Source organism: Harmonia axyridis, chromosome X, assembly GCF_914767665.1.
Source record: "Harmonia axyridis chromosome X, icHarAxyr1.1, whole genome shotgun sequence".
Taxonomy (NCBI): Eukaryota; Metazoa; Arthropoda; class Insecta; order Coleoptera; family Coccinellidae; genus Harmonia; species Harmonia axyridis.
This window is the reverse complement of record NC_059508.1, coordinates 5,938,333-5,962,750: the sequence shown is the minus strand read 5'-3', so window position 1 is coordinate 5,962,750 and position 24,418 is coordinate 5,938,333. Positions and strand designations below refer to the sequence as shown.

The following is a 24,418-nucleotide window of genomic DNA, read 5'->3' as shown; positions in this document are numbered from 1 at the left end:
GATTATTAAAATTGTGTAATATTGAAACGTGAATGCAAAACTAAAAGGTTAAATGGAGTGTGTTCAGATTGATCTTCGTACGCTTACACATTTAATGCAAATAAGCTATTCGATGGAAACTTTGCTGAAAACTCCTGTTTCATCACGAAACTTGCAGAAGCAATATGTCGCTAACGCTATTCACCTTGAGGAATTAGTATTAGGCAAGGGCAACCTGTTCCTTGAGATACCGAGGGAAAATGTCATTTTTATCATGAAGAAAGGCTGATATTAACTCTGAATCTTGATTAAAATCAACATACCTCAATTACATTTAATTATATTCAAATAAACCGCAACATGTTTTCGTTTGCTTGCTTCCCCCTACGATTCATTATGAGGTAAAACAGATATCTCGTGAGCTAATTTTGTTTACTTGCTCAAGTTTTCCCTGGGAAATACCATACTCGGTACCTCGAAGGAATTTACCGTGATCAAACACCGTTTGAGGTGATGTATCATATGTATATGACGATCTAATGGTAGCAGAAATTTTCGGATCCAGAAAATCAAGATGAAATTATATCGTGATATCTCTGCTCCAAATTCCTCAGATTTCTCTTATATAGAAGAAAATCATAGGAGAAAATCGAATATATATATATATACGATTTGAGTTTTTTTTTCTGATTTGATGGCTTCATTGACTTTTTGAGCACTGAAGTCAAGTCAGGATCTTTTCATATTCATGTAATCTTTCCACAAAATTTGTAGGTTTTTGCCTCCATTTAATTTCCTGAACACATAAAATGACGTGATATTTCCGGCACATATTATGGTAAATATTACTTTTGGGGACAATTCTTGAGGAAACAAACAAGCACAACAAAATGAAAAACGCATGCTTGGAAGGCTTGATTATTTACCATTTGAGATATGTTATTAAGCACAGTGTTTGGTAAGGATATGTCAAAATTCAGGAGGTGTTTCTTTGATTGAAACAAAGGTCTTCCTTTTAAAGTTACATCACTTTAGAAATAAGAAAGCATTATCTGTAGATATAGGGATACATTTCTGATAGAATAGCGAATTCAAGAACTTTTTATTAGAGGTACGATCTTTTTCAGTCTATTTTGAAAGTATTCATCGCTGGCTTGGTCATCTTTTCAAAAGACCAGATGTGCTGGTCAGCCAGGCTATGTGCCATTGATCGAAACAAGTGATAGTCCGTGGGAGCAACGTCTGGAGGATGTATGATGGGTAGATAATGATGGAGTAGGCCTTCAACTTCAAAACATTTCCAAGTATGTTTTGACCACTTTCGCAATATGGGGTCGAGCATTGTCATGCTGTAAAATCATTTTAATATGTCTCTCGTTGTATTGCGTCAATTTTTCTTTCAATGCTGGGCTGAAACGCATTGATTGCGTTCAATGACGATAGGCTGTGATTTTTTCAGTCGGTTTTAACAACTCATAATATACTACACCGATCTGTTCCCACCAAATACTGAGCATGACCTTGGAACCGTGAATATTCGGTTTGGACTCTGATGTGGAAACATGACCGGGATATCCCTATGATTTTCTGCTCTGGATTATCGTCAAGAACCCTTTTTTCGTTTTCAGTCACAATGTGATGCAGAAATCCTTGCAAGCAGCTGTTCACAAGCAAACAACCGCCGTTCAACACCTCTCGGCTTCAAATCGTACAGCACCCAATTTCCTTATTTTTGAACCATTTCCAGGAATTTCAGTCATTTTGATATGACTTGTTGAGTCACTCCCAATGATCTTGTTAATTCTTGTTGTGTTTGACACGAGTCTTGATCAAGTAATGCCTCCAATTCTGCATCTTCGAAAACCTTCTCACTTCCACTGTCACGCTGATTTTCGACGTCAAATCACCGTCCTTGAAGCGTTGAAACTACTCTCGGTAATTTCTTCCACTGATAGCGGCCTCACCATAGGTATTTGAGACCCAGCAAGTGACGAAAATTTGGCTCGTATGCTGACATGTTTAATCGAGAATAACTTTATGATGCAGATAAAAATCGATTAATATTAATATTTACAAATACCTGAGCTAATTGTATGACATCTATGATCTTTTTGTTGCCTATCACGCACTTACCGCTACAGCCATCTGTTGCAAAACGGCGAAAGTAAATTTATAGGTACACTTACATAGTTCATTTTCGAAACCAGCGCATTCACCAATTCGCATTTTTATTAAGAATGAGATAATACATTCTACTTCTCCTCATTTTCTTAATGGATTTAATCTGTATTCGTAATACTAATGGCTAGAATTCATTTTGGATCGAACCTTATATTTCAACTGATACACAGAATGAATATAAAAAATCTGAAATAGATGAGATTGTCGTTCGTATTCAACAATGGGGAGTCACGACTTGTGAACACTTCTTGAGTCAGAACCTCCACAAACTTATTCTAATACCCCAGAATGTCTTCAATCAATTTCTGTGTGGAATTCAGTTCCCAACAACTGAAACACATTTCACATTCAATTCATGTGCGAGGGTGTAGATTTGAGTTTTGAACCATCATAGATGCTCCAGCATGTTTTGATTCACAATTGGATCAACCCGGAATATTGAATTCTATAGCCGTTATGCGATCAACATTGTGTAGATATTCAAGAAGGTTCGTTTTTTTCTATCACTAAAGGTTTCTCATTAATATTCGCGTTCATTTGATGATCTACAAACTCAGAATTGAACGGATGATATAAAATTTATAAGAGGTTGATTGTATGTGATCCTTTAAATAGAATATCCATTATAAATCCATTTTAGGGTTGTACAGGGAAATATATGATAAGATTAGCTGGTTATTGCTCTAAAATAGAATTGAGTGGATTTCTGTTCTTTTCAGAATGTTGTAGAGTAATTACTCATAATTTGACACAGCATTTATGAACTTTCCTGGAATGATTTTCAGAATATTTGGGGAATTTTACTTGAATTCACTCTATGAATTTATTTATTAGTGCTAAGCATTTCCATTTCCGTGTATCTGAAGTGAGGATAGATTTTTGAGGTTATGTTCTAGAGAAAATGCTGCTGTATTGGTTCTAAATGATTGAGTTTCACTCACTGATGAAAGTTGTGTTCAACATTTTGTATTTTCGTTCAGTTAAACTCCGGTAAACTAAAACTCTCGACTAGAATGTACTAGAGATTCGAAATTTTCAGGACAGGTTCATGTTCCGGTTTCTTCTTTTGGATTATAGATAGAATGGACATATTTCATAGCAGACTTTTCTTCTATGCATTTGGTACCAATTATGTTATAGAAATGTACAAACCCGTCGATAATTATAATTAAATGATTGTCATTAACCGAATGAAAATTTTTTAAAAGTTCTTAATAATTCGTCTTCTTTGGGAAGTTAGGAGTAAAATTTTGAAATTTTTCACTTGACGAAAAAATAGCTTTTCTCTGAGCTGTGTAAATAAACGATTTCTAGTTATTGTATCCAGTTTCGTCCATTTTTATGACGAAAATGTCAGTCATGAAATCCTGAATATATTTTTTTGAGTTCATATCATTGCGTTGTGGAAACGTGACTATAAAAATTGTTCTTGAAACTTATTGAAAATGAATTTGAAAATCGCTGTTCAGTTTCAGGATGAAATAATTCAACAAAATTCGATGCATGTTTCATTTATTTATTCGAAATACATCCAACAGGTGGAGGTTCAATAATGGATGCATACATAAAAATAAACAAAAATCATTTATGCCTCTTCTTGTTCTTAAATGCATGGCCAATCGATCTCGTCACTTGAGGCAATAAGAAGAAATATTTTAGAGATTTTTATATCAGATGATAGGAATTAGGTACCTCGTAATGAATTATTGTGTGTTATCATGAAGTGAAACGAGGAACACTAAATTGCAGTGATGATAGCAAGGCAACTGAATCTACTTGATTGCGTACAAAAAAATACTGGATCATTGATTTAAAAATATTTTTTTAAAGTAAAGCGAATTCATACTCATTCAGATGAGATTCATTACTATAACCATGTTATTAGGTGTACAATTTTATTTCCGCCGTTTTGCAATAGATGGCTGTAGCAACAAATGGTAGTCGAAATGAATAGATCTCAAAAGTCATACAATAAGTATTTGTAAATATAACGCCATAGAAATATTAGTCGATTTGTGTCTGCATTCTTGATTTGGGAGGTTTTAATTTTCTGCTTTGATATGAAGAAATCGACGACTGAAGCTCATAGAATGCTCTCAAATATTTATGGTGAGGCCACCATTAGTAGAAGAACTTGCCGAGAGTGGTTTCAACGCATCAAGAACGGTGATTTTGACGCAGAAGACCAGCATGGCGGTGGAAGAGAGAAGGTTTTCGAAGATGCAGAATTGGTGTTATTACTTGATCAAGACTCGTGTCAAACGTAACAAGAAGTAGAAGGATCATTGGGAGTGATGCAATAAGCCATTTCAAAACGACTGAAAGTCATGGAAATTGGGTGCCGATACAGTTGAGAGGACTGGAGGGGGTTACAAGGATGAACAGAAGGAAAAAATGAGGACATAAGAGGTGAATTAGGGATAAAATCATTGAAAAGGTTTGTGGGTGAGAGGCAGTTGAGAAGGTGGGGACACTTACATCGTTTGGAGGAGGAGAGACCAATCAAAGAAATATGGGAGGTAAAAGTCGAGACAAAAGCAAAAAAGGGGAGACCACAACAAACATGGGAGGATATGGTAGAAGAGGAAATAAAGGAGAGAGGGAAAAGCGTCAGGGAAGCTAAGATGATGACATCAAATAGGACAGAATGGAAGAAATTTATTGGATCAAATTAGAATTATTCTTAAGTTATTGCTAAGTTAGAGAATGTAGACAATGAAACCCATACACCGAAAGGTAATGGGATGCAGATTATATATATATATATACCAGTTGAAGCCGAGAGATGTTGAATGGCGTTTGTTTGCTTGCTTGTGAACAGCTGCTTGCAAGGCAGAGGCAGAAGGGATAAGTGTAGAACTTGTTTTTAACAATAAAGCCTCGAATTTCGGAAGAAAACGGCGGAAGAAAAGTTGTACGCTTATGTAATTCAGAAAAAGCAATATAATGAATTGTCTTTATCCCCTTTTAATACAATCAACGTATTGTTTCTGATAGTACACTGCAATAATTAGTTGGATATAAGGATGAAATCGCTTTCAGCGAAGAAATCTCCTTACAATTGCCTATCAAAGACTTTTCATAGCACCAGTTTCATGAGATTGACGAGGGATAAAGTAATAAACTTAGACATAAAATATAGTTTATCATACCTTATACCAAACACTTTCCCTTTGACGTTTTTGAATAATTGTCAATTTGTTGCGCGAGGTGTGGATCAACACGAACTCATGACGAATGCGGGAAAAGTAAATTTAACAAATTTGAAGCCGCTTATCCTTCAGTGTATGACTACGTGTCAATCAGCCAAGCACCCCCCCTCTGGGTGATGTATTAATTCGAGGCACGTGTCCTATCGAATGGCACATGGAAGATCGAAAGGCCAAGCGACAATCATTTCGATGAAAAATACAAGGGAAGCGTGAAGTACTCCGATGTTATATGTTGATGGGCTGGCGTTATTATGAAATGAATTCAATTTGCGCCAAGCATCCTACCGAAGGCAACATGTAAGAGTAGCACCCTTCCGAGCGACTGTCGCCTTAGGCCTTGTATGTCAGCATTATACTCCAAAACCCCAGGGGAATGGGTGTTGACGAAACTTCCATACGTATACATTAAAGTGGATATGAAGTAAAACGGATATTTCAGTTTACTCCAGTTTGCTTGGCTTGGGATGTTATAAACAAAAATTCCGTTAATTAATCAGTTTTTCATGCAAAACATAAATACCTCATTAATTGCTTTCACTGAAATGGATGAGGGTGTTATATACACCCATCCCAAACAAAAAATCACATATTATTATCACAGGGGAACAGCTGTTTTGGTATCGAGGTTTTTTGAGCTGATTCTATTTTTCTGAATTCAAATAACGTATTCTTTCTTACATAGAAGCTCAAATTTTCAAGATATATAATTTAAATACACTCGGGGAATAAATTAAAGGATCAAAATAAAATTCGAAATTTTGAGCGGTTTTTCAAATGCCTGTATTTTCCATAAAAAAAGTCGTATCTCAATTTGAAAAGAAGCTTTTCAAAGCTTGAAGTTTAAAGTTTAGAGATCTCATGATGACAAAATTTTTCAAGCAACGTGTATCGCTCAATCCTAATGAGTACAATGTCTAAAATTTCTGCGAAATTTTTTCAGTTTTTATTTTTGGCCTACAGACTTGGAAATTTTTTTTCAACTCAACCACTATATGAATGAAACAACTTGTTCCTTCAGCTTCAATATCCTTTTATCAAAATTTCGATACGAGCATTTCTCTCTGAAATATCGAACTTTGAATTGAAAAGGACCTTTTTGTCTTTAAATATCAATATCTCACCAATCAATGTTTGCACAGAAAATTTAGGGGATGTTTTAAAATATTGAATGAATTCTCTACAAGAAGTAGCTATGGTAGATTTGGAAAAAATTTTCTTCGTTCTCTACATTAATTTGAAAAGTTGATAATAAAAGGTATTTTGGAGGCTTTTTGGACAATCAAGCGCTGAACTGAAAAAATCGAAAAAACCATCAATGTTGAGTATGCGATTTAAAGTTCAATATCACCACAAAAATCCCAGAGAATATAAATTCAATCCATGGATCGATTTTTTTGTTTCATTCGATCGAATTTTCAAAAAAACTTTTTAACGGAGGAAGAATGATTTTTCTCATACTTACCTGAGTTAGGCGATTAAAAAGGTCAGTTCAGGTACCTGATGGGCAATGGTTCCACTACTAATAGATTTACCTGGAATTTACTCAATTACAGACTGACAATGAAACCATAAATGAATATATAATAATTTTAGAACTCCAATAAATGAATATAGATAGATAGATATATGTTTATTCAGATTCAAATAAACGTACGTAACTAAACATAATAAAATTCATTGTACAAAAATTAAATTAATCAATTTTACAACCAATCCAAAAAAGCATTTTTTTAAAGCATTTTCATTCAGTCTCATTGATATTTTACGGGATAACATTCTAGTTGATGATATTCCTTGATATTCCTCACCCTATCAATCATCCATTGTTCGACTCTGCTTTTGAAGTTTGAATATGTTTTTATATCCTTCAGTTCTTTGGGGAGTGTGGAGTACAATTTTGGAGCTAGATATATACTGAAAGAAACTCACATTAGTAGATAAGTTGATGTATTCAAAAAAGGAGAGCTGAAAAAAAAACGCATTGCATATACAGATTTAGCGTCCCAAATATAGTTAAAATCTGTTCTAAAATCCCAGGCACAAAAACATTTTTTTTTGTCCTGTGTTATTAGCTCATATGTATCACCAAAGAATAACATTGTACCTAAATGTAACGTTGTGGTTTATTATTTTCACTCATAAAAAGCGAATAGAAATCAAATATTGAGCAATCTGGAAAACCTTTTCCGCCAATTCGAGATGTGATTCAATATTCAAATTTTCATTTTCATCACGCCAAAAAGCAGGATTTTAGAGAGGCTTAAGTACTTCAAAAATGAATGAACCATTAGTTTTTCTCTATAGCAGCAGATGAGCTGGAAAAAAAAAATTTGCGCACCTAGAACTGGTGCAGTAAATATCTGCTTCAACATACTCAATCGGCTTTTGTCGAAATAATTTGTATTTCTCGCTTGCCAGTTCGCCCACTCAATCAATTAGATTTAGTAAATCCTACAAAGTTGTTGCTCAGTTCTACTTAATCTGTTTTTTTATGAGCGAATATAGGCAATATGAACGTAAATTCATGGCATTATTTCTCTCACATGTGCTAGACCTACGGAAGTTTATAAAAAACAATTTCCTCTGATTTTACATACCATATTTCAAAAGTGGGTTATAACGATTTAGCATGTTTAGGTGATTATTGAATTTTTCTTTGCAATTATGCCTGGCAATAGATTGTCACTAGTGTTAATAAAGGCTTTGCACTGAAGTTATCGGAATAGTGCATTTGTACCAGGACTCTAAGAGCGTTCACTGGAGACCTGGAACTGGGAGTCATAGGGTAACTAATGCAAAAGAAGATCGGTATCTAGCACGATATGCTCGATGGAATCTAACCATAACAGTCTCAGCTGTCTGAACTCATTTAAGAAGGGCGTTTGGTTGCTTAATTTCTAGTATCACAGTACGGTGGAGACTTGCAAAAGCCAATTTATGGTCCAGGAGTTCCTTTGTTACTTCCCAGACATACAGAGTGTCCCAAGTTATCGTGTACAGGCAATATCTAGCTTATTTGACAAAATAATAAAATAATTGCTTCGAATAAAATCGAAGTACCTTTCCAATGATGTATAAAAGAGATTCGTACATCTGACAGCTCTGTGGTAGCTACCCCTCACTTTTTATTTTCAAATGGCACCTCCTGTATATTGTCGGTGAAAATTGCGTGTCATTCTATTTAGAATACAACTATAGCACATACTTGGTATTTTTTCAGAAATAACAACAAAAAATTTAATATTTCGTGACTTCTTTTACGTTATTCAATTATCCTTATAAAAATGAAATGCCTCTACCAATATTTGTACAAACTTCACATATGAGAATTAGATAAATTTTTCGTTATAAAAAACCGATTTTTTTTATAACAAAAAATTTGCTTTAAATGTTCCTTTGTTCTTTGAATTGCATAGAAGGTATTTTGGTTGCCAATCATATTTCACAAAAGGTTATTTTGGTTGTTATCAATAAAAAAATACCAAGTATGTGAAGTGTCTCATTTCGAAAAACATAAGGGGGTCCAAGAATTTTGGCGGTGTGTTTACTAATTGTGTTGAAAAAAAAAGAAGATTGGAAACAACTTTTAGGAAATATGTAGGGTATTCATTTTTTGGAAGGGTCTGACAAAATATATAGATAGATAGTTTTTTCCCGATTATATACAAAAGCTTGTACATAGAAAGAAATAAATTCTCCGAATTGAAATAATCGTTTATATTATATGGTTCAAGATTAACTACCAGATTCTTAACATATTTCTCAAATTTACTTGAACTATTACAATATTTTATTTTATAAGGCAACTTATTAAAACATTTTATACACATATAGAGAAGACCTTTTTCTAATAAATTAAACCTGTGAAATCATAAATATAGAGATCATATATAGTCATGATAGTATTTCATGTTACATATTGTTCGAAGAGTTCTTTTTTGCACAATGAAAACTGATTGAATTTTAGAGTTGCTTCCCAAAAAATTATACCTACTATACTTCAGATTTGACTCGAAGTTAGCACAATACAGAAGTGTATTTATGTTCACATAATTAGCGACAGTTTTGATTCCGTATCCGATACTTCCAAATTTCAAGCATAACTGATTTATATGCGTTTCCCAATTTAAAAAATCATCAATTTTCATCCCTAAGAATTTTGTAGTTGTTACTGGATATATTGTATGATTTTGAAATTCAATTATTTCAGGTTTGGACAAATTTGATTGTTTGGTTCTAAATAGCATTAAACTGGTTTAAGATTCATTAATTTTCAGCTTATTCATATCGAACCAACGTTTTGCGTCAACAAAGATGATTTCTGCTTTTTCGAGAACTTCTGGTATATTTTTCCCGCCCACTAATATATTAGTGTCATCGACATAATTCGTCGTAGGGCAACAATCTAATGTTGAAGGAAGGTCATTTATAAAAAACTATAAATAAAATGGGTCCAGCTATACTCCCTTGTGCTATACCAGTATTGACAATTTTAATATCAGATTTAATAGACTTGTCAACTGAAACCTGCTTTCTATTTGTAAGAAAAGGACGTATCCATTCATTTGCTCTTCCTCTTATGCCATATTTATACAATTTCAGTAGTAAAATATCATGATTAACGCAATAGAAAGCTTCGCTAAGATCAATGAAAAGACCTTAGTCTAAATGTTTGTTCTCTATGTGATTCAGTATTTCATTTATGAAATGATATATGGTAGTATTCGTTGATTTGTCATGTTGGAATAAATAAAGACCTGATTCGATATTAACATACTTTTTTTCTGCGGAGGATTGAAAGGTTGATTAAAGGAATAAGCCAAGCGATTAAAACAACGGCATTTAGCTGTAATAATCGGGAATTTTGTGTCGGCATCTCAATATATTATTTATCTGACGTCCAACATGGATTCAGCGATGCGATCATGTCTGCGGATTCGCTTAAATGTGTTGCTTGCCAAATAGAAGCGGTATTTTTCTCCGGACAGTTCAATTATATAAGAGTTCATTCTGCCATTTGTCCGTTTGAAGGAAAAAAATAATTTGGGACAGATTAGTGATGAGCAATTTAGAGCAGAATGAATTAGGGGGAACATTCGTGAAGCGAGAGTTAAAATCGATAAACCATTTGAATCGGTCTTTTTGTTATTGGATAAATTCATCCTGTCCCACATAAATACGCAGTTATTTCCCTGGTATGTTATTTGGAATTACATGTAACAGCTAATAGCTGACATTATCGAATTAAAATTGTGGCTCGAATCTGAAGTTGATTTGATCAAATACAATTGTGTTTACAACCAAATAAATAAATCGATTGAATATTCAATTAAATGACACCCTAATTCAAGCGGACATACGTTTTTGACGTGAAGATTGACCAATAATACACATTTATCACAGCCTCTATGATTTGTTTTCCGGAATTATTGAAAAAGCAATCATCAGATCCTTTCAACTGAAGTTTGGTAATTTTAAATTCTCTTTTTGAAATTCTGTGATAGTTATGCAGGCTCTGTTAACCAGCTGGACTTATACCTCAAAGGTTTTTCAGCAGTTCAAACTAAAAACATGAGGAAAGCACCGATTTGAAGTTAAAAGCTCTGTCGCGCTTGTTCAAATTGATATTAATGTGATTTTGGCATGAACATTTGAATCATTACAATCGAAAACAATAACTTAACTAATCGATGAAGTGTCGTATCATAAAAACATTACCTACGTGATGCTTAATACGATGTTGGACGTCACTTTTTTCGAACAATTTTTTTTCGAGATAATGAAAACGCATATTCATGTTTTTTATATACAATGTTATGCAGAGTTATACATAACTGCAGGAGAATATACGATAACATAAATGGCTCAAAGTAAGCCGAAATAATACAATCTTATCGTGGAAATGAAACAATGAAAAACTATAAAGAGATAATTGAGTTTTTCGAGAATGAAGGAAATCACTTGTTAGTTTCTCATTCTCGTCGAAATTTTAAATTGGGGCAACGTCTTGCAAATTTGAGAAGACCAGCAAATAGTCCATTGCATTGCTTACTTCCAGGTACATATAGAAAATATTATTCATATAGCAAACAGTCGACATCTTCGACTTCAGCTGAATCATTAATGGAAATTTTGAATATAGGTAGCCCAAGGTTACTTCCCTGGGGGACATCGGACGTACTAGAAAACACTGCAGACACCGCCGAACTCGATGAGTCTTCTTGCTAAGTACTCAACACTCGAACAAAGTTTCACCCTTCTCGTATATTCCTGTGTGTTGGCATTCCTTCGACAAAATATTCGGTTCGTTCGAGGACAAATTGATAATTTTTTTCTGTGGGGGCTGCACAGCTGAATATTTGAATAATTTATATCGATGAATATCAGATACACACACAAAAGTTGACGGAAAGAAATGACGAAAGCTATCAAAATGGCGATTGAAACAAGTTTTTATTACTTAGTTCATCTTATCAATTTATGTGAAACAGGTACAAGAAAGGTGGTACTTGGGAAAACCAGGAAAGAGGATATAAAATTTGGTAGGTAGCGAACATTTTTGACCGTTATCTAATTTCCAGGAATTATTTGAAAGTATTGAATATTTTGAAAAAGGTTTGCTATCTACCAAATTTTATAGCCTCTTCCATGGTTTTCCCAAGTACCCCTTTCTTTTACCTGTTTCACATAAATGCTCTGTACAATTTGTAGAATCTTCACAGTGTCTGAAGATGAACTAGGATAAGTTCGAAACTGCGGTTACAATGTAATCCTTAAATTGTTATTTCAATTTAATTGGTATTAAAACTTAGTAATTATAAAAACTTGTTTTAATCATGATCAACTACTAAATACTTAAATAGTACCGGCTGAAAAAGTTCAATATTATCAAAATGGTGAATACGCCGGTTTTTAAATTATTTCATTTCATTTCGAGTGGTTTTTTGGGAATGAAAATTGAGAACGAAGAATTTGTCCTGAACCTTTGTTATATATTTAAAATCATGATTTTCTATAAAACCAATTCAAATCAATGAACAGAAGAATATTTTTCAAGCTTTAAAAAAATCCTTTAGGAATATCTTAGCCTCAAATGATAATGAAATAATAGTTTTCTCCTCTCAAAATATACAGATGTAATGGAAAAATTGGTGTTGAATGAAATTTTCAAGGGTGAGTCCAAAATACGGAATCCAGAACCCCTAATTGCATTTCCGTGCTGATATTAATAAGATCGCGTTGAAATATTCACCACTTGAGGTTTATTTGACATAAAAAAACAGCAAAATTAGCGGAGCCCCGCTTGGGGAAAAAGGAAATAACGTTGGAATTTACCCTTTTCCCTCTTCTTGTTTCTCCCTTTCCGTTTACAGCCTCCTGGGATCATTCCGATCGAGGGGCCTCTATTAACAAAAGCAACATTTATTATTTCCCGAAAGAGCAACGTCTTATTAGCGCCGAACAGTTTCATAGGGACTCATCTACCATTCAAGGTGAAAATCTTATTATAGCCCCAAGTCAATTTGGGGTATCGAATAATTTGTGGACACATTTAATCACTTTATTTAGGAACACCCTTTCACTTTCCGAGTTGAATAGAGAAAAGAGGCCCGTTCAACAGGAGGGTGGTCGGATGTCATTTCAGATGATATGTTTCTTCCTGCTTCGGCTATATCAGTATTAATGGGGTGCTCAAGATTGAAATCTATAAATTATCGATAGAGCGATTTACTCTTCAGATTTTTCTTCGTTCGAGGCATATTTTGAAAGGGTGCATTTTTAACATGATCGACTAGTACACCAACATACGAGGGTTGCTTTTTATATTTTGGTAATGAAAAAAGGGTTGGCTTAAGTGACTCCCATCCTTTTTATACGTAAAATCGACTAAAATAATGAAAAATATAGGTTTTAATTTGAAAATCTTGAGTTTTCATCAATTTGAGTTGTCCAAGTTCATTATCTTCCGATACAACACCTTCTACATTTTAGGTCCAAACCGCGAACCATAATACTACGTATTTGCAGAATCGAAAATAATGAAGATTTTTTCGAAAATAACTTTATCTGCAGAAATATTTTAAAATATGTGAATCCTTGTCGTCACCATTTTTTTTCATAAGAATTCCATTAACTCAAACTCATGAGTTTCACTCGAAGTATGGCATATTCTGTAAGCTACAGGGTATAAACATATAATCACAGAGGCGTGAGCCTGTACGTGACAAATATATAGCAGAAATTGTCATCAAAAAAGCTGTCTAATAATGCAAAAGATAAAAAAATAATTATATATATATATATATATACAGGATTCAGCATTTAGGTAATACCAACTCTCCTCGATATCTTCAAACGGTATTTGATTTCTATGTCATATAAACTATAAAAAATACTGAAGAAGCGTTTTGGATTTTTCGAATATCTCAAGCAGAAACCAAGATACAGGGTCTTTCACGAGGAACCTCACCCATATTTATACGGGAAACTACTGAACGTATTTTCATGAAATTCAGCACTTATAAGTATTTCACGATGCTGATGAAATCTAAAATATTTTCAAGGCATGAGCACCTCCGGTTTTTCAGGAAATGACGTCAACTTCCGTTTTTCAAATTAGAACACCATTTTTTTATTGCAGAAATAGATTCCTTAGAAAATTTCAAGTTATTTTGATGTAACATTTTTCAGCTTTGGTTGGAAAATTCTCTCTGAGCGGGAAAATTCGAAAAAAAAATCGAAAATAGAGCTCCGCTGAAACAAGAATAACTTCGAGGCTTTTGGATGGAAAATTTTCATTTTTGGAATTTTTCAAGATGTAAATTGATGTATCCACTTTGAAAATCGAAATCGCGATTCATGATACAGGGGGTGTAAAAATCGCTTTCAAAGTTAGGGATGACAAAATCGTGAAAAATCAATTTTTTCAAATTAGAACCCCATTTTTTTATGGCAGATATTGAATCTACGTTAAAAAATAATGTGAGTGTATGCATCACACTCTTGCCCTAAAATGGATATTTTCTGAGTTATTCACAAAAAACTGTTTTTCGTCTTGAATTTTCAGCTATTTATTTTCCCTTCACGCCAAAAAGATGAAATTTTCAGGAACTGTTATTTGAACCATGCTGTAGATTTTTTACCCCTTCTTGAAACCGACTTCAAGTTACTATTAGGAGAACCATGGCAAACTCTCGCAGTTATAACTAGAGAAGATGCTCAAAGTTTTGACCGTTAATTTCTAGACATTTATTTATACGTCTAAGGAATGCTTCGTGCGTTGCTCTTCTTATTTCATCGGGAGGAAGAGATCTGTAAAAGTGTTTAAAAACCAAATTGAGTTTTAAAACTATGAATCTTCCTGAAAATTTAATTTAATCTTTTTGGCGTGAAGGGAAAAGAAATAGCTGAAAATTCAAGACGAAAAACAGTTTTTTGTGAATAACTCAGAAAATATCCATTTTAGGGCAAGAGTGTGATGCATACACTCACATTATTTTTTAACGTAGATTCAATATCTGCCATAAAAAAATGGGGTTCTAATTTGAAAAAATTGATTTTTCACGATTTTGTCATCCCTAACTTTGAAAGCGATTTTTTCACCCCCTGTATCATGAATCGCGATTTCGATTTTTAAAGTGGATACATCAATCTTACATCTTGAAAAATCCCAAAAATGAAAATTTTCCATCCAAAAACCTCGAAGTTATTCTTGTTTCAGCGGAGCTCTATTTTCGATTTTTTTTTCGAATTTTCTCGCTCAGAGAGAATTTTTCAACCAAAGCTGAAAAATGTTACATCAAAATAACTTGAAATTTTCTAAGGAATCTATTTCTGCAATAAAAAAATGGTGTTCTCATTTGAAAAACGGAAGTTGACGTCATTTCCGGAAAAACCGGAGGTGCTCATGCCTTGAAAATATTTTAGATTTCATCAGCATCGTGAAATACTTATAAGTGCTGAATTTCATGAAAATACGTTCAGTAGTTTCCCGTATAAATATGGGTGAGGTTCCTCGTGGAAGACCATGTATAGCGAAATATTCGAAATGGTCATTTTTCAGAAACACTCTATAATTCGAGAACCAATTGAGAGATCTATGATCAGATTTCTGAAATCTCATTATTTCGAAAAAAGAAATCGTGTTCCTTGAACATTTTTTCTTCAAGTCCTTTAGTTCTCGAGATGCTTCCAGTGAGTATCGAATTTTGGACACCCTGTCTTTTTTTTCATTACAAAGTCTACCTTTGGGGATTTGTCTTTTAAAATAACGAAAGTTATAAGCAAATAGGATTGGTTTCCAAGACAAATCCCCAAAGGTAAAGATCAAATCTTCTTTCCAAGAATTCCAATCTGCTTCCATTCCTAATTTCCTTTGAGCATTAAGGAACCAATCATTCATAGATTGGTCCAGACATACGTGGAATGTTTCTATCAGTTTTGGTCCTTTCAAAAGATATCGATTCATTTATTTTTAGAACTTTCTACCCAACCTTCAACATTCGTATTTCGTGTTGAAAATTTCTGTATTGAGAAATGTTTCATTATTTCTTTCGAAAAATCATTTTTCTCTTCCGCAATTTTAGTCAAACAAGCTACAACATAAGGAAATCATGTGCTTGTTTTAAACGTTTATTTAGATGGTAATGACGTAGACTGCGTCAACATATATTCATTAAAAATAAAATTACCTGCTTCATCTTTATAAATTTTCTCCAGTTGAGAAGATAGAATTACATAAATATTGCGAAACTGTCCCGTTGATTTTATTGAACCTACTCCAGATTTTACCGATGATTGATCAGTCAAATTGTTATAATTATTCAGACTTTGGAATTCATCAGGTAAACAGTACCAAGTCTCTTCGTCGGCTGCTTTGATTCACTTCAGCTTCAGAATTGTTGTTTGCTCATTTGTATTGCTGTCCTCAGCTACGATGAAAAGTTGGTATTTTGACACATCGATATGTCAAACAAATTATATTTTCCATTTATAAGCGATTCCAATTGCTATTGAATTAACTTGATTGCATCTGTAACAATGATTTATTCAAATAATTTCAAAAATGATAATGATATTAAACCAATAAATCAATCAAATATACCTGTAACAATGAAATCTAAAATATAAAATTCAAGAATCAGGAAATTCCAAAAATATGTTTTATACTACGTTAAATTATATCTGACTCTGACATAAACTGTCATGCAAACATAGATAGGAGTCTAGATGAAAGTGAAACATTCATGAGAAAATGAAGATATCTGAAGTACGATGGTATTGTACTTCACGTAATGATAATAGATAAATGCTAAATTTCTCTTCAAGTGTTTTATCCGCACCGTATACTAAAAGTAAAGAGGAAAGAATTTCTATAGGTGCATTTATCATAAGACTGATTTATAAATACGAAATACACGGAAAGGAAAATCGGATAATAACAGCCAAATGTTCAATCATAGCAAAAACTTCCATTTCCATTATATGCAGATTAAACATACGAAAATGAAAACGAGAGAAAGAATGAATTCGAAATAACCAGCCATTGTTTTCCGAACTTTGTTTCATAGAAATCCAGTACCGCACAAAAAAAAACCGCATACATTGCTTAATGATTCCTTGTTAAGGAATTTTCGGAATACAATCGAAGAGTGCCGGATGAAATATCTCTCGTGCGCAGAGAAAACACGAATATTTCTCTTTTATTTGCACATTTTACTCAACTTTACCCTCCTCGTTAGGGCCGTGATTTCCCAAACATAAATTAGACCTCTTCCTCCTTCTTTTTATGGAACGTTGAGAAATTATCTGCCTTGAAATTATTCTGTAATGATCATTAAAATTATACATGTAAAAGGTTCCTGGTTTTCTTCATTCTGTGGCTATTAATAATTGCTCTACGTCGTTTTTACACGCTACCGGATGTCGTGATTTGAATTTCACGCAGCCAATGCCGAACTATCTTCTTGTTTGTCCAGTTAATTCTCATTGCATTCGCTTTAATGTTCGTTTTTTCACAACTGCTGCGAGTTATGGGGCAGAAAGTATTTTACGCCAGGGAGTTGCGAGCCACGCTTTTTCATATTTAAACCATCTTTCACGGACATATGCTGCATAAAAATCTCCAGCCCTGTTTCATAATTTTCCGATATTATCTGTTTCCGTTACGAAATTTGATTCTGCCCTAATCGATGCCATTAAAATAATCACTTAGGCTCAAATATTAAATTTGAACGCCAACAAGCTCTACGGTTAAATCCGAAGATGGCTTTATCTAGAGAAAAGGGCAAAAATGAGCGAAATAAAGCAAAATAATCCATGACGCCAATTGGAAAGTCCCCGGTCTGATGCACAGATGGTGGTGCTAGTATTAAATCCATATGATTTTTAGTTAGTACCAACCTGCAAACGATACATGTGAAAATTTGACAGCAATCCGACCATTAGTTTGTGAGATATTGCATTGTGAGTGTAGCTACTATTGATATTAGAAAAAAGATGGAAAAAATGCAATAAACCTGGATTTTTGCGTGGATGTGTGACAATGGATGAAACATGGCTCCATCATTTCACTCCGGAGTCCAATCGACAGTTAGCTGAGTTTACTGCAGACGATGAGCCGAATCCAAAGTGAGGAAAGACACAACAGTCAGCTGGCAAGGTTATGGCATCAGTATTCTGAGATGCGCAAGGTATAATATTCATTGATTACCTCCAAAAGGGCTAGACAATCAACAGCGATTATTATATAACCTCATTGGGTCTTTTAAAGGATGAAATCGTTAAAAAACAGCCACATTTGAAGAAAAAAAAAGGTCCTGTTTCATCAAGACAATGCGCCATGTCACAAATTAAAGAAAACAATGGCAAAATTGCATGAATTGAACTTCGAATTGCTTCTGCATCCACCGTATTCGCCAGATCTGGCCCCAGCGACATTTTCCTGTTCACAGACCTCAAAAGAATACTCGCTGGAAAAAATTTAGCGCCAATGAAGAAGTAATCGCCGAAACTGAGGCCTATATTCAAGCGAAAGACAAATCGTACTACAAAAATGGTATCGAAAAGTTGGAAAATCGCTATAATCGTTGTATAGCCCTCGAAGGCAACTATGTTGAATAATAAAATCGAATTTCTCCAAAAAAATGTGTTTTACTATAGTAGACCGGGGACTTGTCAATTGGTCTGTTGAGATGTGCAGTAGCAGCATCAATGCATGTAAATCAAAACGACCGAAAGGTACAACTGGAAGACATCAACATTCGAGAGAGGAACAACAACTACAAAGAAAAAACAGTTTCAGAGATGATAATATGTACTGATGAGTGGTATGATTTCTAACATGAAGGGTTGGTCTTAGCCTAGTAGTGTTTGAAGCTCATCCAGGCCTGTCAGAAAAGTTTGTTGTTATGTATCCTAAGATTATTTCCAGATTATATACAAAATCTTATACATAGAAAGAAATAGTGTGTAAAACATAAAAAGAAAATTAAACTAAATTCTCAGAATTATAGTAATCGTTCATATTATATGGTTCAAGGTTTATTAACAAATTTTTAACATCCTTCTTGAACTTAGTTAAACTCTTACAACATTTTATATTGTTAGGCAACTCATTAAAAATTTTAATGCACATATAGAAAGGAACTTTTCTAATAAAGTTAACCTGTGCTGTAGATAAATTAGATCATGTGTTCTGGTAGCATAATCATGACTGTGGCCTGTATCAAATTGATTTTTATTTTTGAAAGTGAACAACAAACATTCCTAATTACAGAGATCATGTACAGTCATGATAGACAAAGTCTTAAATTTGCCTCTGCATGATTCTTTGAATTTCATGTTACATATTGTTCTAAGAGTTCTTTTCTGCACAATGAAAACTGATTGAATTTTAGAGTTGCTTCCCCAAAATATTATACCATTTCATATAACCACTTATGAATTTGAGTTGATGTTATAGTTATACTTTCTGAATTTTAATCTGCGAATTTCAATGGAACTGTAAATTTTTCTCCTAAAAATGTCTACGTGACATCACCTCTCTTCTGACTTCGAAGATTCAATTTTTGTCTATGAATGGTCTATAGCACTGAATTCTGAAATTATCAAATTTTCAATTTTCAAAACTCAATTTCACATTGTATTACAAACATTTCAAATTTACAAAAAAATATAATTCCATTTTTCAATATATCATAAACTAACAAGAAATTATTTTCATTTGAAAAAATTATATAGTAGTGTTGTTTTGTGTTCGACTTCTTTTAATTTTGATTCTGAAGAAAGACCTCAAAAATTAAAAAAAAAAGAAATCGGACAATCCAAAGTTGAAAAACTTATGTACCTGAATATTCTCCCTGAATAATACCGATAAACGAATGAATAAAATTGGGCATCCCTGACATTTGACCAAAAAATGAATTTTTTAAAGCGTAATTCATCAAACTAAATATTTTCAGAACAACACCCTTTTTCAGATATATTGTATACATAAAATGAAACAATTTTTTTGCTGTTTAGGACAATGAATAAAGAAAGAAAAACTTGAATTTCAGTATGTACAAATTTAATATAACTTTGAATGAGCTATAATAAAATTCTGTTCTGTTTGTATGAACCCTGAGGAAGGAAACAAAGTTTTCCGAAAGCGCGGTTAATAAATAAACAGTAAAGTTCTACATTTATGGTTTCGAAATCCCTTTTTTCCCTCCTTATTGAAGTACGACCATTTAAATTGTGTATTTTTCGCAGAAAAATATTTTAATATCATTTCTTCCATAGCACATTCTGAAGAGTAAATAACATTCTTCATAGAAAAGTTGATATGAATTGGAGGTTTTCGGAATTTGGAAAAATAGTAAATGAAAAAAAAATTATTCAATGAGAGGAATTTTCAGTTTGATTTAATGTTAACTTTTATCTATGTACTCATACAAATTAAGTTGATATATCAAAAAATGAGAGCTGCCATAAACCAAACCTAGAATATTCGATTGATCGAAAAAATTCTTATTACAGCTTGTTTCTTCCCACTGAAAATAACCAGGCCATTCCATCATGCTATCAACTCAATCCTCAGTTATCGATAAATTGCAGGAAGGTACTCTGTATCTGACTGGACGTTGGCAATAAATTCAGAGATGCCCTTCCGGCTCTCATGTATTATATGAGAGTCGAGCTCAGCGAAAAAAAAAAGAAATCGCTATTTCCCGCACTCACCATGTGGATAATCTATTTCGTATCGTGGGTGTTGGAAATTCATTAATTTTCAGATTAACACCGAATCCCTTTGGAGGATTAACTATTAGCATAATCTCGTTAATTTCACCAAAGTGGATTGCATTTGTTGGAGTGAATATCCGAATTGATATATCTGGAACACTCTGCACTCGAATGTAACATATAGTGTCAGTTAAAAAATTTGACGTCCAATTCAACTTGAATTTCTGTCGATATTCAAATTATTTCGTTGACAAGTCGACAACAAAGGTGATCAAATTAGCCCCAGATTGAAAATTTGAAGTTTCATTGGGCAAGGGTGAGTTTATACCGATATACAGGTTTGGAAAATTCACTCGGAACCATGGGATTTAGCGTACAAATTAATTGAACTAAATAATTAAAAAATTCGAGACATGTGGATGTTAACAATAATGTAGTCACTGCAGAATTGATAGACCTACCAAAACCATAAATGAAAATCGTCTGAATAGAGAGGTAGATGTGTGTGCTGCTGTTGAAACCAGTGAACCTTGTTCGAGTAATCGAATTGCCGAACAAGTCGATATTACTGATTGAACTGTTCGGAATATTTTGAAAATAAATGGTTATCCATCTTATAAGGTTGAAACAACTCAGGAGATTTTTCCAGAAGATCATATCAAACGAATGTCTTATTTACTGATGAGTCATCGTTTTCATTGAATAGAAAACATAACCCATCAGTAGTAAGATATTGGTCTAGAAAGAATGAACTTCTGAGTATTCCTGTGCGTACTCAGTATCCTAAAAAACTTAATGATTGGACTGGAACACTGCGGAATTACATCATTGGGCCATTTTTCATCGACGGTAACCTAAACGCTGCAAAATAGCTTTTAGAAAATAGAATTATTCCGCTACCAATTGACTTTGATCTTGTCTGGTTTCAACAGAATGGCTGTCCAAGTCACAACGCACGAGCAGTCACACAATATCTCAGGATGACATTTTATGACCGTGTTATTTCTACAAATGACACGATCAAATGGCCTCCCAGGTCACCAGATTTATCTCCCAATGATTTTTTCTTTCGGGATATCTGAGAAATTTGGTTTATGGGCATGAAATTGGCACAGTGACAAATCTTGTTGAATTAAGGTCCAAAGTAATCGAACTTTGTGCCAAAATAGCCACTATGACGAATCTGCTCAGAGAGATGAGATTATCTCTTTATAATAGATTTGGCTACTGTTTGGCTCAACATAGTGGTTTATTCGAACATTTCATTTGAATTTGTCGATCTCTCAGTTTTTATAATTTGGTTTTTTTTGTTTTTCAATTTTTTCATTATGTACAATTTATTTTATTTCCAAACCAGCTTTGGCGAAAAATGACTTGATTTGCACTGAGGAAATTATTTGTTGCATTTATTGTGGCAAATGAATTCCTCGCATACACACAACAAAATTATCGTAATAACATTCAAATCAAACCGATACGGCCTGACGTCCTACACCACATTTGGAGTGCGAATGTTTACTGATCGCATCGCGGTTCGCGTTCGCGGACTGTCAAAACTCCAGAACAACACATCACCACTACGCCTGCTAGCAGCCATTCGCGTTATTTGATATGGCATCGCACTCATGTTTCGATTCTTCCACTGTTTCATTGGAGCCAGAGCGACTTGGAGATTTGTACGCTAAATCCTATGGTTCCGAGTGAATTTTCCAAACCTGTATAAATTGACTGAGTAACGTGGTAGATTGCCCCAAATATTGAAAATAGTCAAATGTATAAAATTATCCAAATTGAAAAAAATTTGACTTAGTTTCTAGTCCATATATTGAATAATTGATTCTTGAACGTAGATTTGGTCAAGTGATCGTATGTTCCTTCTGATCTCAAGACTGACTGTCATTAAGGATGTATGAATTGAAGAAAGCACTATTCGAATGCAGATATTCATCCAATAAGCTCCAAATAAAATAACAACTGCTATGCATTAGTTTCGTTTTCAGTCGATAGAAGAGATGAATAATGCAAAATTTGTGGAGAGTGAAGACGACTTCTGAAAATTCTTCGCAAAAATATTTCGAAAGATGCTTTATTCGTTGTTGTAAGAGTATTATTATGAAAGGCATCTTTTTCAAAGCCTATACAATAAATTCTGATGATGAAAACGTATTTTATCGATTTCATTGATCAAGGTTGCTTTGACAAAGTGGAGAGTTTCGGGCATTTAGGTATCCTAAGTTATGTTTATGTTTTCGGATTCTCATTGTTGGAACAATGATGCTATTTTCCGATGTGTTTCCAATCAAGTATATATTTCGCTTGAATATTCATGAACTTTCACAATAGCTTTGTTTGTCTAAGCCACAAAACGTTCCGGTCGTACAAATAGAGTAACAATCGATTCAAATTGATCCCTAGAATTGAAGTGAACAATTCAAGTGAGCCAAATGCGAAAATAATAAATGATATTCAGCGTATTCCGACTGTCGAAAATCCTATTAAGTTATCTGTTGACAAATGTATTTAAATGAATCGATTCAACTACAACTGTAATCCTAGCATATGAACCTTTGGAATATCAAACTCCTGCAATTCATCTCGAAGACATAATATAAATGCTTAACCATTCTAACAGCAGGACCTGCAGGCGAATCCTTCATTTCAGGACAATTATTGCGAAATATATTCTCGTACGATAATGAGAATACCTGAAATATCGATTATGAAATTCATAAGTTAAAAGTATGACATCTTTGATTTGAGAAATCGCACTTCACTGATTCTTTTCATTTCCAAAACAATCGCTTTACACTACTAATCCACAATTATTTCATGTATTTCGTTTTATGAGGAATAATTTAGCTTATAACGAAACTATGAATATAAATTTTTTAGTATAGGCCAAAAAAATGAGCAAATCAGGTACCCATGACAGTGGAATTAACTTCTATCGATATTTATCGGAGAAAGCTTTATCGTCTGATTGGCAAACTTCGAGTTCGAGTGGTGCTTCGTTCGAGAGAGCCACTGTAATATTTAGATTCCTTTCTATGAACTCGAACGATGTTTTAGGTCAATTTCAAAGTTCAAGAATGCTCATGAGTTATTAATAAAGAGCAAACCAACATCTCCAAGAGAAGCTCGACTTGCTTTGTATTAATTTTAGCACCTACCAAGGCACTTGACCCTTCCTCGAAGCAGTAAGGTCACTGTCCATTTATTATCCCTCTGAATTAGTGTTACATGTATCCCAAGCAAGATGAACTACCAAAATATTATTCAACGTAATTTTATGTGTAATATTAACCGCACAAAGGTAATCCACAAGTTTGTGTATGTTCAGAACGTATATATTCAACATTAGCGTAATTGAGCAATTTGAAGCACTATTTTGTGTCCTAATTTTCTGAGAAGTTGAAGATCACGAACTAGTGAGGAATGGACATGACCCTTGGGAAGAGGATGGTAATTCCACTTGTCAAAGCAATCCTTTCGTATGAATTAAAGTGATATGTTCATGCTCTGTCATACGATTAATAATCAAGAGGAATTGTAACCCAAAATGGGCCACATTATATATGGAGGTCCGGTTCACAATTCTCTGAACAAGAAAATGAACGAGCAGCATTTCGAGTTAAAAACAAACTCTCATTAGAATCATATGTCAAAATAGCGAGCAAATTACCAGTAATTTAGATTTTTGTTTTCTGCATCTCCACATCTCACAATTTTTTTTCATATCTTCTATCGACTATCAGAGGAATATTTCAATTTTGGAAAGAGAAAAAGAATCGTCCAGTGACGTACAAGGATATTTTGTCTTT

At 33.7% G+C, this 24,418-nt stretch overlaps 1 protein-coding gene across 1 annotated transcript in view; it reads right to left on the bottom strand.

Annotated features, from left to right (window-relative positions):
• Positions 1 to 24,418, bottom strand: part of LOC123686544 (tyrosine-protein phosphatase 99A) — a 465,126-nt gene that overhangs the window by 202,323 nt on the left and 238,385 nt on the right. The gene's annotated exons all lie outside the window — the stretch shown is intronic.